This window comes from Scaptodrosophila lebanonensis, unplaced genomic scaffold, assembly GCF_003285725.1.
Source record: "Scaptodrosophila lebanonensis strain 11010-0011.00,11010-0021.00 unplaced genomic scaffold, SlebRS2 tig00001426-arrow-arrow-pilon, whole genome shotgun sequence".
NCBI classification, from domain to species: domain Eukaryota; kingdom Metazoa; phylum Arthropoda; class Insecta; order Diptera; family Drosophilidae; genus Scaptodrosophila; species Scaptodrosophila lebanonensis.
Window position 1 is genome coordinate 781,134 of NW_022060750.1, and position 14,082 is coordinate 795,215.

The 14,082-nt window shown below is 36.1% G+C and overlaps 1 long non-coding RNA gene across 1 annotated transcript; it reads left to right on the forward strand.

Moving 5' to 3' along the window:
• Nucleotides 1-1,782: 1,782 nt before the first annotated feature.
• Nucleotides 1,783-8,755, forward strand: LOC115633549. Its single transcript, XR_003996353.1, has 4 exons — nucleotides 1,783-1,861; nucleotides 2,355-2,408; nucleotides 7,937-8,029; nucleotides 8,716-8,755. It is a non-coding gene; the product is annotated as an uncharacterized LOC115633549 (long non-coding RNA).
• Nucleotides 8,756-14,082: the final 5,327 nt, after the last annotated feature.

Consider the following 14,082-nt stretch of genomic DNA (forward strand, 5'->3'; position numbering starts at 1 on the left):
TTTGCGAGCCAATAACTTGTTGTTGTTGTTTTAAAAATTTTGATTTGAAAACATAGAACACTATTTATTACAATTAAACAACAGTGTTCGATGGCCCACTGCATACATACAAACCTATATATGTATATAAGAATGTATGTACGTACATACATACTTATTGATGTACATATGTACATACTATACATACAGACGTATGTATATATGTATGTACGTATGTAATACATATGGTGCTGGTGTAATTCATAATGCGAAATTCTTTCTAAGGGGAGCAATGTCCCCCCTACCCAACCTGCGTACGCCCTTGTAGTCCGTTGTCCTAAAATCCCTTATGCCAAATGTACTAAACAAAGAAAAAATAACATAAAAATGTTTATGTTATAATGTTAATAATTTTTAATTAATTAACATTTCTTGCCCTGTCAGTGCAAGACGAATGTACTTTTATACATATGTATGTATGTATATATGTACATACATTTGTACAAATGAACATTCACACATTAGTGTCTCACATTTTGCTTTGGCTACTTCCGTTTGCACGCAACTACACGAACAGCTGCTGGTATATATGTATGTGTGTGTGTATGTATACTTAGTTGTCCCCAACTGTTTGATATTTTGTATTGTTTGTTCTGTCTGCATTTGTAAAATGCATATTTTAAAAATCGTTAAATGCAAAGTTGTAATTTTAGTTACGTAGATTATATTACCCAAATTTGAAATCGATCGGACAAAATTTATAACACAAACTTTTCATTTGAAAAAATGAATAAATATTAAAACCCCAATAATTCAAGCTCCAACACAAATTTCGAAAAACCGAGTATGCAGTTTTGTTTGTATTCTTTTATAGATTATAAAAACCAAATTTAAAGTTGATCGATTCAGAAATGCAGAATTTTCAAACAAACTTTGGAGCTACTTTTCCCCCCTTTGGAGCTCGAATTTTCCAAAATCCCTTCTTAGTGCGCATCTACACCATGATAGGATACTTGAGTCCAAATTTCAGCTTCCTAGCCTTTACCGTTTGGGCTGTGCGTTGATCACCAATCAGTCAGTCAGTCAGGACAAACTGTTTTATATATATAGATGTATCTCCGTAGACGACAACACCGTCTTGGCGACTTTGATGTTTCTCCATAATTTTTTTAATCGTAAAAAAAGTTTACATTCCGATTTCAGGTCATATAGTTGCGCGCAGAAACCCAACGAGCTGTTCATACTTCAAAAGCTACAAAAAAAAAAAAAAAAAAAAAAAAAAAAAACAATCTTTGCACACGTAATCGTTATACAAATATCTACTTTTCTTTCAAATTTCATCCAAATCGGTTAATAAAACATATATCTGTCAAACCTGACATCAAAGCGATCGAAAGACTAATAGTATCATGTTCTTATTTTAATGACGCGCTATTTTTGAACGAGCTGCAATCAAAGCAATCTGCAAAAATAAAGGTGCATTTTTGCGTTCTGTATTTGTGAGCCAAAAATGGCTAAAAAAAAAACGGTAGTATTAAAAAGTTAGAAACCAAAGAAATTTGTATTAAAAATACAAGTATAATGGGGAAAACTGAAAATAATCTGAACTCAATTATGTTCTTATTCAAGTAACGACCAGTGTATGTATTAAATTGTTCTACAACACCGGAATGTTGTTTTAGAATACATATCTAATAGAGACTACTTTGAGTAAGCATTTTGTTTAGCTTCCCAAAAAATAACATATATAATTCTAATTATTATTATTTTTTTGTGATAGATGATCTCTTTTCTGAAGAAGAATCAGTTCGTAAGCCTGACAATGACAATACCAATGATAATGATGAGGAATTCATCCCGCCCGAACGCAAGCGCCGGAGCAGTAAGTTTGAAATTACCATTATTTAAAGAACAGAATATACAATAGACTCTAGACTGTTACAAATTTTTATATTAGAAAAATTAACTTTTTCGTACATAATATGCAGCATTTCAATTATCATTTTTAAGGTCTTCTCACTACTGGCCTTTAATGGACACCATGTATATAGGGGTCGATTTTACAGTAATTTGCCTATGTAAAAAGACGAAACGTTTTTGAGATACATTATTTATTTATTAAAAATGTTTTCATTTATTCAGTATAATAGTGTTTATCGGTTGGCCTCATTTAATTAAACTCATTTTGTCTACGCCACTAACCTTCAGCAACGTGGTCGCTCTTTTTTTGCCTTCGATATGCGCGAAACAACGCATATAACATAATGGAAGTTTTTTTTTTGTGTATAGGGTATGCCACTATCGGGCTTGCTCAACTGTAACATTCTCACTGGCTTAAGCAAAAATTAAATGTGTTTATATCTTTTATTTAACAGATGCTGATGAACAAATACATACTGAATTTATAAACGAAGACTTGAATATACTTAGTAAGTAGCCCATTTGCACTAGTTAATTATTTGTTTAATTTTCCGTTCACCGTTCACGTTGAAATTCAATTTCGTCAATACTGTCTACATTTCAAAAGCTACATAATCCAAACTTTGTACACATAATCTATATGCAATTTTGTTTTTAATTTCATCCAAGTCGGTTTATTCTCCCGTTTAATTTTTAATTAAAACAGTATTTTTGTTTTCGTATTAACTTAAGATTCTTCCGAATTAGCTGATGGGACTTTCCAAACTGAGAGTTCAAGATTCGTTAGCGGCTTTACAGACGAACTTAATGAACTTGGCTCCAATTGGCCAGACTCTACAATGCAGTCTAATGATAATTTTCGAACATCTACAAATGAAAACATAAATGATTCGTCCATAAATAATAGTATATCTATTTCTACTACTGAAACTCCTCTTTATGATTTAAAAGACCTATTTATACCATGTTCTACACAAAAAAAAAATGCAAACAACATTTTTGTAAGTTCTGCAAAACTTTGCAGACAAAATTTGCTCGTCATCTTGAGGCCAAACATAAAAATGAGCAGGAGGTAAAAAGTTTTCTAAGATACCCAAAAAGTGGACCTGAGCGTAAACATATGATTGATAAAATAAGAAAAGAAGGTGATTTTTTGCATAATACCGACGATATATTGAACACCGGTACTTTAATTGTTCCTCGACAAAAAGGAGCTAACTCTACTCTCCGACCAAAAGATTTTATTACCTGCACATTTTGCCGAGGATTTTTCCCAAAATCTACCATTCGATTTCATATACGAAATTGTTCAAGCAACTCCTATAAAAAAGGAACTCGCGATACTATACGAAATGGACGAAAAGTGACAGGTTTTATGCATAAACAAGCTAACGACATTTTACGGCGCCAAGTTATGCCCTATTTTAAGGATGATGAAATATCTGACACTGTTTTATACGATCGACTGATTGTTTTATATGGAAACTTTGAGTGTCAGAAGCGGGAAAAGTTTCAGCATGAAATGATACGGCAAAACATGAGGTCTCTGGGTCGCCTTCTAATTTGTCTTAAAGAGAATTGCAACGAAATAAAGGATTTGGAGGATGCCATTCTTCTCAAACACACAGATATAATTGTCCAAAGTATACGAATAGTTGCCAAATGGGATAATGAAGCTTTGAAATTCCTTCCTTAACTACAAAATTAACTACACTAATTAAAAAAACTGCGAAGATTTTGTGGGCGGAACACGTTAAAGAGGAAAATCAGGAAAAACGACAATCTGTCAACGATTTTATAAAGTTATGGGAGCATGACATATTTATAAATATCAACAAAAAAGCTGTTGAAGATTAATTTACCAAAAGACGCGCCGCTAAAATTATACTTCCTACTAAAGAAGACATTAAAATACTGTTCGAATATGTCAAAGAAAAAGCTACAGAAGCTGTTAAGTTCTTAAAAAATACTTAATGTGTTGAAACTTGGTCTGTGCTGGTACAAAGCACTTTAGTAAACTTGCTCATTTTCAACCGTCGACGGGTTGGTGAATTAGAGAGATTAACTGTGGAAATTTATAAAAGTGCGCAAGCCATAAATGAAAAGGTGGATAATTTCAATAAACTAACAAAAAACAAGAGAGAACGCTACAGTCGAGCAAGCCCGACAGTGTAATACCCTGTACCCAGGTAAACTTCCGTCACTGAGTTATATGCGCCCATAGCAGCAGCAAAAAGAGGAAGAAGAAGAGCGAACTCGTTGCTGCAGTTTGTGGGGGTTGTACTGTAGAGAATTTGTTTCGCTAATAACTTTTCACAGAATTGACCGAATTCGATTAAATTTTAAACAACAGTAGACAATTATATATAAATTATGTGTGCAAAGTTTGGTTGAGGTAGCATTTGAAATGTGGACGCTATTGACGAAATTCTGTAGCGGGGGGAGGGGGGGAAAATTAAAAAAAAAAAAATAAACTCGTCCTTACTCGGACCTAGGAGAATCTGGATGCCAACTTTGGTTATATAAAGCTTTTATAGTTTCTGAGATCCTCGCGTTCATCCAGACGGACAGACGGACGGACAGACGGACGGACATGTCTAGATCGATTTCTCTCGTCATGCTGATTCAGAATATATATACTTTATGGGGTCGGAGATGCTTCCTTCTGTATGTTACATACTTTGCACAAACCTAATATACCCTTTTTACCCTACGGGTACAGGGTATAAAAATCCACATTTCGATTGATTAATTGACTTAAAACTAGCTTTCTAAAATCAAAAACAGAATATAAATAAAACTGCATACTCGGTATTTTGAAACTTGTCTAGGACACACAGACTGAATTATGGGGCAAAAGGAAACTACGTCAACAGCCCACAGCCCACAGCCCAAACCGTAAAAGCTAGGAAGCTGAAATTTGGGCTCAAGTATTCTATCAAAGGATTTTTAAAAATTGTAGCTCCACAGGGGGGAAAACGAGCTGTAAAGTTTGCTTGAAAAATCCACATTTCGATTGGTTAATCGACCTAAAACTAGGTTTCTAAAATCAAAACAAGAAAGGAATGCTAAAGTCGAGCAGGCTCAACTCTTAAATACCCTGTACCACCCCACAAAAAAGTAATTTAATTAATTAATTAATTAAATTAAATTAATTAACTAAATTAATTTAATTAATTAACTAAATATTAACTAATTAAATATAAAATATTCCATGCATGCATACATACATTTACATTTACATCAGAATCGTGCCTTATGCGTGTTTGTGTACTCGTACATATGTATGTATGTGTGCATTGGGCCTGGTTATATGGCTATAACTTTCTTTTCGATCATTTTATCATAATGAAACTTGGTATACGGATATATAATTACTAACCTAATGTGACTACCAAATTTTAGCTCAAAATTCCAAGAATTACGGGAGTTATAGAAAATCAGTAATAGGGGGGGAGTGGGGGGGCGGATCAGAAAAATGAACAAACTCGTCCTTTCTCGGTCTCAGGAGAATCTGTATACCAAGTTTGGTTATTCTAGCTCTTATACTTTCGGAGATCCTTGCGTTCATACAGACAGACAGACAGACGGACAGACGGAACAGACTGACAGACGGACAGACGGACAGACGGACAGACGGACATGGCTATATCGACTCGGCTTGTCATGCTGATCAAGAATATATATACTTTGTGGGGTCTACCAAGCCTCCTTCTGTGAGTTCCATGTGCACTCGCACAAAACTAATATACCCTTGTACCCTTTGGGTACAGGGTATAAAAAAAAAACACAAGAATTTGCAAAGCAGTACACAAGGGTAACAATTCGAGGTAAACTTGGCAGAACTGTATCAGTTCTTTTAACGCCATTTGACCATGTTTGCATTGATACCATACTGGACAATCGCAAAAAAGCTGGAATAAAAAATAAAATATATGTGTTCTGCTCTGCAGATTCCGCAAAGGAATACATAAGAGCATGTCCCATATTAAAAAAATTTGCTGAAGAATGCGGTGCTTCTAACCCACAAGCTTTAAGAGGCACTATGTTGCGTAAACATTTAGCAACATATACTTCATTGTTAAATGTCGCAGATTCTCAAATTGATCGCCTAGCAGGTTTTATGGGTCACAACAAGGATATTCATAACAAGAAAGGAATGCTAAAGTCGAGCAGGCTCAACTCTTAAATACCCTATACCACCCCACAAAAAAGTAATTAAATAAATTAATTAATTTAATTAAATTAATTAACTAAATTAATTTAATTAATTAACTAAATATTAACTAATTAAATATAAAATATTCCATGCATGCATACATACATTTACAATTACATCAGAATCGTGTCTATGCGTGTTTGTGTACTTGTACATATGTATGTATGTGTGCATTGGGCCTGGTTATATGGCTATAACTTTCTTTCCGATCATTCTATCATAATGTGCACATGGATATATATACGGATATATAATTACTAACCTAATGTGACTACCAAATTTTAGTTCAAAATTCCAAGAATTACGGTTGTTATAGAAAATCGTTAATAGGGGGGGGAGTGGGGGGGTGGATCAGAAAAAATTAACAAACTCGTCCTTTCTCGGTCTCAGGAGAATCTGTATACCAAGTTTGGTTATTCTATCTCTTATACTTTCGGAGATCCTTGCGTTCATACAGACAGACAGACAGACGGACATGGCTATATCGACTCGGCTTGTCATGCTGATCAAGAATATATATACTTTGTGGGGTCTACCAAGCCTCCTTCTGTGTGTTCCATGTGCACTCGCACAAAACTAATATACCCTTGTACCCTTTGGGTACAGGGTATAAAAATATTTATAGAGTCAATGCAGCTTATGATGAAATAACACAAGTCTCACAATTATTAATGGCTGCACTTAATAGTGATAATGCTGATAATGATGAAAATGACCCTAATAGTATGTATTACCTTCTTAGTAGAATTATTTATAAATAATTTTATTCCACATCAAGCCCTAATCACTATTAACTCGTAATTGCCATTTAATAAAACCTAAGCTGTCAACTCATCATCTTTGAACACTATTATTTTAACACCAGAAACAACTTATGTTGACCTAATATGTGTACTAATGTGTGTATTAATGTGCTGACCTTAATTGTGGTCGGACAGTGTCGTCCTTGTTTGAGTTTGTTATTTTGTAGTTTACTTAGCTTTAGTAATAATATACTTACCCTCTAAAAGCTATTCTAGAACGACCCTAGGCATAAGCTTCAAATTAAATTCCGAAAATCTTTTTTATACCCCGTACCCGTAGGGTAAAAAGGATATATTAGGTTTGTGCAAAGTATGTAACAGGCAGAAGGAAGCATTTCCGACCTCATAAAGTATATATATTCTTGATCAGCATGAGGAGAGAAATCGATCTAGACATGTCTGTCCATCTGTCTGTCCGTCTGTCTCGATGAAACTATAAAAGCTGGAATAACCAAAGTTGGTATCCAGATTCTCCTATGTCCGAGAAAGGAGGAGTTTATTTTATTTTTTTGAAATTCCCTCCCCTTCCTCCGCTACAGAATTTCGTCAATACTGTCTACATTTCAAAAACTTCATAAACCAAATTTTGCACACGCAATATAATTAACTACTTTGGTTTCAAATTTCATCCCATTCGGACAATTCTAAGAAAAGTTATTAGCGAAACAGTGTCGCTCCAGTACTTCGCCTCCAAGCTGCAGCATCAGGTACGCTCTTCTTCTTTTTGCTGCAGCTAGGGGGCGCATATAGACCAATGTCGGAAATTTGCCTGGGTACAGGGTATTACACTGTCTGTGCTCGACTGTAGCGTTCTCTCTTGTTTTATATTAAATTGGCTAAGGCTGTTTTATTGGTAATAATATTGTTATTAACAAAATGTTTTTAAATTAATTGTCCTTGTGTTATTTTATACGAAGATCTCGACTGCTATTAATGTACAGAAAGTTACAAATAACCGATTCATAAAATAATAAGTATAAACTAAAAATATATTTCGAACAAATTTTTTACGTAGATGTAGCGCTTTCTGATGACGAAAACTTCCAGCCCGCAAATAATGACATAAATGACATAAATGATGAGGAGTATTGCCCGCAAAAACCTCTCGGTAAATTTCTATTAGTATTTTTTTAAACCCTGTCTTAACCCAGACAGATCCAGTTTGTTCATTTCGTTTCGTTTCTGATGCACCCCCACTCCCAAGCAATTAGATATTTTTTTTTTCATATACTTTTCAGAAAAATACAAGATAGAACGCTACAGTCGAGCAAGCCCGACAATAAAATAGAGTAAAGCTCTCCACAAAATAGGAAAATTTAAATAAATGTATTTTAACAAATTTAATTAATTTAAATAATTAATTAAATTAAATATAAAATATTCAACACATGCATACATACATACAAAAGTGTTTATGTACAATTTCAATAGAATAAATTTACATCAGAATCGTGTCTTTGCGTGTTTATATGCGCGTATGTGTATGCAGCACAAAGTTGACACACAATCACTAACTACCAAATTTTAGTGCAAAGTTCCAAGAATTACGGGAGTTATAGAAAATCGCGAATAGCGGGGGGGGGGTGCGGGGTTATTCTAGCTCTAATATTTTCTGAGATCCTTGCGTTCATACAGACAGACAGACAAACGGATAGACGGACATGGCTATATCGACTCGGCTTGTCATCCTGATCAATAATATACTTATATACTTTATGGGGTCTGCCACGCCTTTTACCCTTTGGGTATAAAAACACACCAAAAATAAATGCATTATTTTTCTTTTTGTGTTAGATGATGATCTCCTTTCTGAAGAAGAAAATGTTTGTAAGCCTGACAATCACAATACCAACAAGTAAAAAAGCTAAAGTCGGGTGTCCCGACTTTGAAATACTCTGTACATATGTTTACAATAATTACAGAAAAAAAAAAATAAGAAAATTTAAAAAAATTTGATCGATTTTACCTTTCTCGGTATTCGAACTCACGTAAAGGGTATGTAATTGCACATATACAAAGCAATTGCGTCTATGTGAGTGTATGTATGTTTATGTGCGTCTATTTGTGTCTGTGTAAGCATTTTCGCAGTCAACTAAACAGCAACATCAACAACAGCTGTGGGCAGCGCTTGGGCAGCGCTTGAGCAGCGCTGCAGCAGCAAATATATTTATGGCTATAACTTCTTGTTAAATCGGTCTATCATAGTGACACACAGACACATAATAACCAACTGGGGGTATTTACAAAATTTTAGTTCGAAATTCCAAGAATTACGGGAGTTAGAGAAAATCGCATTTGCGGGGGAGAGAGGGAAATTCCAAAATATACATTTTCTGCGTATTCATACAAGGCATCTTGGACTAAAATTTGGTGTTCCTAGGTCTTATAGTCTCCGAGATATAGGCGATTATACGAATGGAAAATCGGGAAAACCCCCATAGGGGAGAAGTGGGGGGGAAAATCAAAAAAATAAAACAAACTCGTATAGCGTACACACATAAGGCATCTTTGTGCAAAATTTGGTGTCTCTAGCTTTTATAGTCTCTGAGATCTAGGTGATCATACGGACGGACGGACGGACAGACAGACAGACAGGGCTAGATCGACTCGTCTCGTCATGCTGATCAAGAATATATATACTTTGTGGGGTCTGCCACGCCTCCTTCTGCCTGTTACATTTTTCAGCTCGCGCAAACCTAATATACTCTTGTACATTTCATGTACAGACTATATTACGCCCATACCTAAGCGCCGAAGCAGTAAGTTTGAAATTACCATTATTTATGTACAGTAGCCGCTAAACTGTAACAAACTATTATTGTATATCTATAAGATTAATTTTTTCGTATTATAACCCAGAACATGCATTATAGTCATATCATTATAATAATCACTTTTACACATTCAGTACTGGTCGATGGTAACCATATTCAGGGAATCGATATTTAGGAAATTGGCCTGAGTAAGAAGAAATTTTTTAAATTCCATCAGAAAAGTATTTAAATGAAATCTATTTTGACCTCGTCGTTTCTTTAATTTTAGAAAAATATAATACCCACAGGGCAGAAGAATGAAAAAGATGTAAAATTCATTCGAAGTCATGACGACTATGCAGGCAAGGCTTATTGAAAACAATTTTTTCCTTGCTATATGCAGTTAGTTTTGTATTAAATCCAGAAGAGATCTATCCAGTAACTCATAATACATTCATCTTTTTTTCAGCAGAAAATATCTTGGGTCTTTTCTGAGCTATCCAATATAATCTTGCCTAATAGCATCATACAGCAGTTTTCTAGATCTGTCCAGTACAAGCCTTCAAAATGTTGACAATTTTTTTTGCATTTGAGAACAGAATTGCCTAAAATCATTTCAGTTTTCTAACTGACAATTTGTACTACGCTTACAAAGTTACGAATTTGTAATATTCAATCCTACAACTGTTGGTTGTATATTTTCTAATTTATTGAGCACAGTTATTTTATAAGTATTGAATATACTTAAGTAAAAATTTTGTAGGTCCGGTCACCTTTATTATTTACACATTCAATTTTAATTTTTGATCTTTTCCAGGGTCGCCCACTGGTTTTATAAAACGGGTACGTTGGACGAGAGAGGAGCGTTTTGAAATGATGAAAGCGTTCGGTAATGCAAAAACCATGAAAGATCTGCCGTCCCTCAAACAGTGCAACAACGTAATTAAAAACTCTACATATTTGAAAAATCGTTCTGCGGCGCAGCTGAAGACATGGTTAGATAACCAGCGGAAAGCTGAGGCGAGAAAGCACATGTAATGCTAAGAATATTGATTAAATTTCGTTTCTTTTTTGAAAGCACATATAATGCTAAGAATTATGATTAAATATCGTTTCTTTTTTGTAATAAACAATAAAATTTATATACCACACATATGTACGAAATCTATATTATCCAAGTATTAAGTACAAGTAAGACTAGATACAAGTATTCTTTTAGAAATATAAAATATTGGCATATGTAAAAAAGCGTTCAAACTATTATTTGCGGCGCATCTGAGGAAAGCTGAGGCGAGAAAGCACATGTATGTAGGATGGATTGTACTACCGTTTATTGGTAAATGCAAATCAATCAAGTATATAATGAATATAATATATAGAGCAGTTAAGAGAATAGTAAAAGTTCAACGCGACTAATACAATTGTGCAAGTTTACAACGGTTATTAAGATTAGACGACGGCTGGTCACTGAAACGACTGACGGCTGAAACGACTGACTGCTGCTCTTCAATACGGCACGACTGCTGACGACTTTATTACACGACCTGCTGATGACTTGCTGCCACGAACTCTCGTTGACGACTCTCTTCACACTCTGCTTCTGCTGTATCGGGATGCCATCTTGCTGCTATAGGTGCCTGGTTGCCACCTTACACTCGGCCATCCTGCTCTTCATCTGTCTCAGATGAATCTGTATCGGCTTCTTCGTCCTGTGTTTGCTTTTGGTAGCGCCACAACTTCATAAAGTCGGCGCTGGTTATTGTCAGCTGGGGCCCCTGAAAATCAGAAACTTTTTTGACTTCATACCTTCCGTTACGTTTCATCTTGACAACGTCGTATGGGCCGATATATTTGTTTGCCAACTTCTTGCCGGTAACGAATTGGGTGACCTTAATTGCCACAAGATCGTGTAGCTGATAGCCATGATGACCTTTGCGCCTCTTGTCAAAGTTGTTTTTATAGGTCTCTTGCGCCTGCTGTATCTGCATCTTAACATCGTTTCGGATTGTGATACGCTCGGTTTGTAGACCCATAATAAATTCCTCTTCCAATATTTTGATAATTTCGGTATCTGCTTCACAACGCATTTTCACTCCAAACATAACTTCAAAAGGAGTATACTTTGTTGACGAGTGTACATGCGCGTTGATAGCCTGTTGAACTTTTGACGTGTACTTGTACCATTTGGTCGGCTCTGCTGCTGATGTCTTTGCCAATACTGAGAGAATGACTCTATTCACTCTTTCGATTTGGCCGTTACCCCTGGGAACACCTGTGGTCGTTTCCACGTGCTCGATCTTATTCGCTGCGCAGAACTCCTTAAACATCTTCGAAGTGAATGCAGCACCTTTATCGCTTATTATGCGCTGCGGACTGCCGAATATGCTGACCCAGGACTCGACGTGTTTAATGACCTCTTGTGCATCTGTCGACTTTGTGGGGTATATCCAAGTGTATTTAGAGAACCCGTCTACCATCGCAAATATGTACTTATAATTTTTTGTTGTAGAGTCCAGCGTGCCCAAGTGATCGACATGTAGGGTAGCCAATGGACTATCTCCTTTATCGATGCAATGCAGGAAGTCGTCCTGCTTGCCCAGCTTTCTATTGTGTATGATGCACTCTACACAATTTTCGATTAACTCTTTGACCTTTTTTTCCATGTGCGGCATATAAAAATCTTGACGTATTGAGTGCATTGTTTTTTGAACACCCATATGTCCGAAATTGTGAGCGCTCCTTATGATTTCTTTTTCCATACTTTTTGGTAAAGCCAGTAAATCTTGACCTTCCATCTGTTTGTATACCAAACCATTTTTAAGTTTATAATCTGCATAAGGTTTTGTTTTTATTATCTCTGCTACGGCTGCTAGATGTTGGTCCTTCTGTTGCGCTCGTGCTATTTGCGCGTGAACTTCCGTTGATATGACCATAATTGGGTATCGGCTGAGACTGTCGACGTGCTTCATTCTGTTGCCTGCTCGATGCTCGATCTTGAACTGGAAGTCTTGTAGGTACATAAGCCACTGAACAACTTCTCGGGGTACTTCTTTCTTGGAGTTTGTCTGCTTAAACGCGGCGCAATCAGTCACTAAGTCGAACTTGATTCCCATAAGGTAGTGACGTAGTTTTCTCATAGCTAAATATGCGGCTTTTACCTCCAACAGATAACTGTGCAACTTTTCTTCTGACGGCGATGTTTTCTTACTCCAGTAGAATACGGGGGTACCACTTATTTTCATGCTGCTGCAATAAAGTTGCGCCGAAGCCGTCTTTGGATGCGTCGACATGCAACTGTGTTTTGACATTCTGATTGAATATTTTCAGCACCGGCTCCGTTGTTAATGCCAACTTTAGCTTATCGATCGCTTGCAATTGTGGGCCCTCTATTTTAAATTCGGCATCCTTTTTTAACAACTCGGTTAGCGGCCTAGCTAGAACGGCATACTCCTGTACAAATTTTCTAAAGTATCCAGTTAGTCCAAGGAATGCTTGAATACTTCTTATATTTTTAGGCAACGGAAAATTTTTAACTGCTTTCAACTTTTCTTGTCCTGGTGACACAGAATCATTTTCAACAACGTGGCCAAGGAATGAAATTTTCGATTTGAAAAATTGGCATTTGGACCAGTTTATTTCCAAACCATACAGCTCTGCCTGTTTTAAAACGGTACGCATGTTCGTTAGACATTGTTCAGCGGTGTTTCCAAAAATAACAATATCGTCTACGTATATCTCCATTATGCCATCATTTATCAGCTGTTGAAAAATATAGTTTATATATCGAACAAATACGGCTGGCGAGTTACAAAAGCCAAATGGGGCTTTATTAAATTCAAATAGACCCTCCTTCGTTACAAAAGCAGTAAATTTTTTACTCTGCTCGTCGACTTCAACATGGAAAAAGCCATTGTGCAGGTCCATGACTGTAAAATACCTGGCACTCTGCATTTTTTCAAGAACCTCTTCCACGATCGGAACTGGAAATCTATCTTTGGCAACTAGTGTGTTCAGCTTGCGAAAATCAATACAAAGCCTGTGCGAGCCATCTTTCTTTTTGGCCAGTATGACTTTGCTTGCTATGTCGGAGTACGATTCACGGACGATACCCTGCTCCAACCATTGCTCCACCTGCTTCTTGACAACTTCTCTTTCCACATTTGACATGCGGCTTGGGTTCTCTCGAAAGGCTATGACGCTTCCATTTGGTACGATGCTCAACTTAATAGGACAGTTTGCGTGTACATTTTTCGGCTTGTAGTTGTTTACCATTTGCTCAACTGCTTTCTTGTATTTCTGATCAACGTCAATTTCAGCCTTCGAACTCACTACATTGTAAACTTCATGCTCGTTTTTATCCTCGCATACGTCTGTCTTAGGCTGTGTGAATTTGTAGCCTTCGCTGTTT